The sequence below is a fragment of the Mastomys coucha genome, unplaced genomic scaffold, assembly GCF_008632895.1.
Source record: "Mastomys coucha isolate ucsf_1 unplaced genomic scaffold, UCSF_Mcou_1 pScaffold8, whole genome shotgun sequence".
Lineage (NCBI taxonomy): Eukaryota > Metazoa > Chordata > Mammalia > Rodentia > Muridae > Mastomys > Mastomys coucha.
The window spans coordinates 37,070,249-37,073,956 of record NW_022196914.1 but is presented as its reverse complement, the minus strand read 5'-3'; the positions used below and the strand labels follow the sequence as shown (position 1 = coordinate 37,073,956).

General features: G+C 38.0%; 1 long non-coding RNA gene and 1 pseudogene across 1 annotated transcript in view; one reads left to right on the top strand and one right to left on the bottom strand.

Annotated features, from left to right (window-relative positions):
• The window catches only part of LOC116083744, a 69,731-nt gene that overhangs the window by 15,370 nt on the left and 50,653 nt on the right, over positions 1-3,708 (top strand). The gene's annotated exons all lie outside the window — the stretch shown is intronic.
• Positions 1,527-1,609, bottom strand: LOC116083985 (annotated as a pseudogene).

Here is a 3,708-nt window from a genome sequence, read left to right as displayed (position 1 = left end):
ACTGAGAATGGAGAAATTTACATGTAAATAAAGAAAATAAAAAAAATAAATAATTAAAAAAAAAAAAGAAGTATAGCCTTATTGGAGAAAGTGTAGCCTTGTTAGATAAGTGTGTCACTGTGTAGGCAGGACCTTGAGGTCATATATGCTCAAGTATACAGTGTGATAGTCTCCTGCTATCTGAGGATCAAGATGTAGAACTCTTACCTTTTTCTCCAGCACCATGTCTGCCATGCTTCCCACTGTGATAAAAATAGATTAAACCTCTGAAACTATAAGCCAGCCCCAATTAAATGTTTTCCTTATTAATAGTTGCCTTGGTCATGGTGTCTCTTCACAGCAATAGAACCCTAACTAAGACAATCCTCAGCCATAAAATTAATTCTTTGCTACTTCAAAACTGTAGTTTTGCTAGTTATAAACCATAATGTAACTATCTGCTATTTACATTATCTACATATTGTAGAATATCTGATATTTGGCCCCAAAGAAGTTGTAACTCAGAGGTTGAGAACTACTATCTTAGAGGATACTGAAATAATTTTGACTTAAATCTGAGTTGATACTTGGCCCAAACAGCTCCTGTGGATAGTAGACAACATAGCTCCTGTAGATAGTAAACAATATCTAGCTTGATGTGGAAATAGGTTGTAGCCTAGACTAAGAGTGTACTTTTGTCAGTGTCTTTGGAGTGGGTGTGAGGGATGCTGGGTAGTTTTATGTCAGCTTCATATAAGCTAGAGTTTCTGAAGGAGTGAACCTCAATTGAGAAAATGCTTCCACAAGACCTGGCTATAGGGCAATTTCTTAATTAATGATTGATCTAGCCCTTTGTGGCTGGTGCTATCATTGGGTTCTGTAAAGAAGCAGACTGAGCAGTAAGATTTTATTTTACTTGTCTTAGAGCACTGGTTCTCAACCTTCCTAATGCTTTAACCCTTTGTGGCTGGTGCTATCATTGGGTTCTGTCTCTGTCTCTGTCTCTGTCTCCCTCTGAGACAGGAAGAATGGGCCAATAAGTAGCATCCTCCATGACCTTTGCATCAGCTCCTCCATCCAGGTTTGAGTTCTTGTCCTGACTGCCTACAATGATGAATAGTGGCATAGAAGTGTAAGTCAAATAAACCCTTTCCTACCAAAGTTGTTTTGGCCATGGTTTTTCATCACAGCAGTAGTAACCCTACCCAAGACAGATGGTTCTATTTGTTTATTTTGAGACAGCCTTCCTATGCAGCCCAGGTATGCCTCAAGTTACCATTTCTCCATTTCTCTTCAGCTTCCTTAATGATGTTTTTGCAGGTCTGTACCATACAACCAGGATAAGAGGCTCAAAAACAATTAAATTTCAGCCAGTCACATTTATATTTCAGCCAATCACAGGCTACAAAAGGTAACTGCCCTTGATCAATCAGGTTGTTCCTGTTTCTCATTCTCCTCTACCTCTTCTATTTTTTTTCCTTAGAAACACTAGTAATTTTGAAAAGCATTCCCAGTAACCTGTCATCCCATAAGTTTTTAACAGTAAAGACTGTTCTTGTGAAAATCAGAATCTGATACCAGCTAGATGGTGACAGCCTTGCCTATATGCAAGAATAACATCTTCCACGAGGTCATTTCTTTACACATATTATTACTTTGGCTATGAATGTCACCTGCACCTGTGGTGAATGTGGCTCAACCATCTTTGGAATAGTGTGTGTTTCTACAGCCCTTTTCTTGGCCAAGTATACTATGTTAGATTGAACTGGTTTCAGTTTTTCTTTTAAGAATAGTAATGTCTCAATTGTGGCCTTAATTTGCATTTCCCTAGTGACTAATGCTACAGAACTGGTTTCATGTGCTAACTTACCATGTGTATCTAGTTTGTCAAAGTCTTCACATCTTTTTTACTTTTGAAAAAAATGGGAATTGTATTATTGTCATTTTTTAACCTTTGTTTTACACACACACACACACACACACACACACACACACACACAGAGAGAGAGAGAGAGAGAGAGAGAGAGAGAGAGAGAGAGAGAGGGAGGAGACAGAGACAGAGACAGACAGAGACACTTCTTTGTTAGTAGATGTCTTGTCAACGTTTGCCCTGGACCTATGCCTTTCCTTTTTTATTCTCTTTAAATTTTCTTTTGATAATTTTGATGAAATCCAATTTATAACTTTTTTCCTGTTACAGATATGTTGATGGTATGTTCAAGAACTTTTCCTGCATCAAGGTCACAAAGATTTTCTCATGCATTCTTTTTCTCAAGTCTTAGAACTTCCCAATGGTATTTAACTTCAATCTCTGTTCATTTCTGTCTGAGGGAGGCTCTGGCTTCACTTTCTGGCATTTGAAGTTGAACTGTCTGTTAAGAAGACAATTCCCCAACTGAATTACCTTTGCACCTGTGGCAAAAATCAATTGACTAATATCTGTGTAGGCCTAATTTTGGCCTCTGTGCTCTGTTTTAACCTAAGTGTCTATCTTTGTCAGTACTGTACTGTCATGTTTAATGTAGCTTTACAGTAGAATTAGCCTTTGAACATTAGACTAGGAAGAAGTTCTGTAACATACTTTAGTCAGTCTTCTTTTCAGTATTACCTAAGCAAAAGAATTGTTTCTCAAACATTACACTGTCTTCTAAGCTCAACTCAGATATTGATTATAAACCTAGCATTACACTGTCTTCTAAGCTCAACTTAGATATTGATTATAAACCTAGAATAAATGGTACCTATACTTTTTTTTAACCCTTTATTGGATAGAGTGAGACCTCAGGCCCTGGGGCATTTACCTTGTGTTTTCCCAAATAATGGCAAAATGCAAATAAAAGAAAAAAAGAAAAAAGAAAGAAAGAAAAAGAAAAATTACAAGAAAACCATCTACTGAACTCCCATCTGTGAAACTTCCCTTGAGGGGCTTCCCAAAATGTCAGCACCACTGGCAGGCCCTGCATTCTGCCTAAGCATCCAGATTGTGGTAATACCTTACAAGCCAGTAATAACCAGCTTCCTGTCTGGTGGAGGGGCAGGTGGTAGGACCTAGCTCTTATGACTCATCCTATTTAAGCCAGCCTTTTGAGGAGTCTCTACTCCATAAGAGTAAAGCTAAATGATGTCTGATTGGGAGAATTTTCTTATAAAAGTAGTTTGATTTCTAGTGCCTTGAAAATTGAACTTTTTGTCTTTTTAGCAGATATGTTTCAATTTTCAGTCTGTGTGTGAGCTCAGTGAATAGATAAATGTTATTTTCATCAAGCTTTTGTACCAGCTGTTATTTTCCCCTAAAAAAAAAAAAAATAAGCATTGCAAGTTCTTAAAAAAGAAAAAGATTTTTGCCTTACTATTTTGTTGTTGTTGTTTTAATATTTTCTCAAAGTCACCAGATTCCCTACTCAAGAAGTGGCCTGTTACTCAGGATGGTGGGAGAATCCTGAGTGCCTCAGCTAGGTCTGTACACCTCAAGGGCAGAGCCTCTCTCTGGCTGCTGAATCCAATTCCTTCTTTATTTTGTGTTTGTTGTTTTCTTGGCTCTGATAGGTTTAGGAACTTTGTTTGGGGTTTAACTCTTTATCATTGGAAGGTAAACTGTTATAAATGCATCATAAAGAACCATATTGAGCCGGGCGTTGTGGCGCATGCCTTTAATCCCAGCACTTGGGAGGCAGAGGCAGGCGGATTTCTAAGTTCCAGGACAGCCTGGTCTACAGAGTGAGTTCCAGG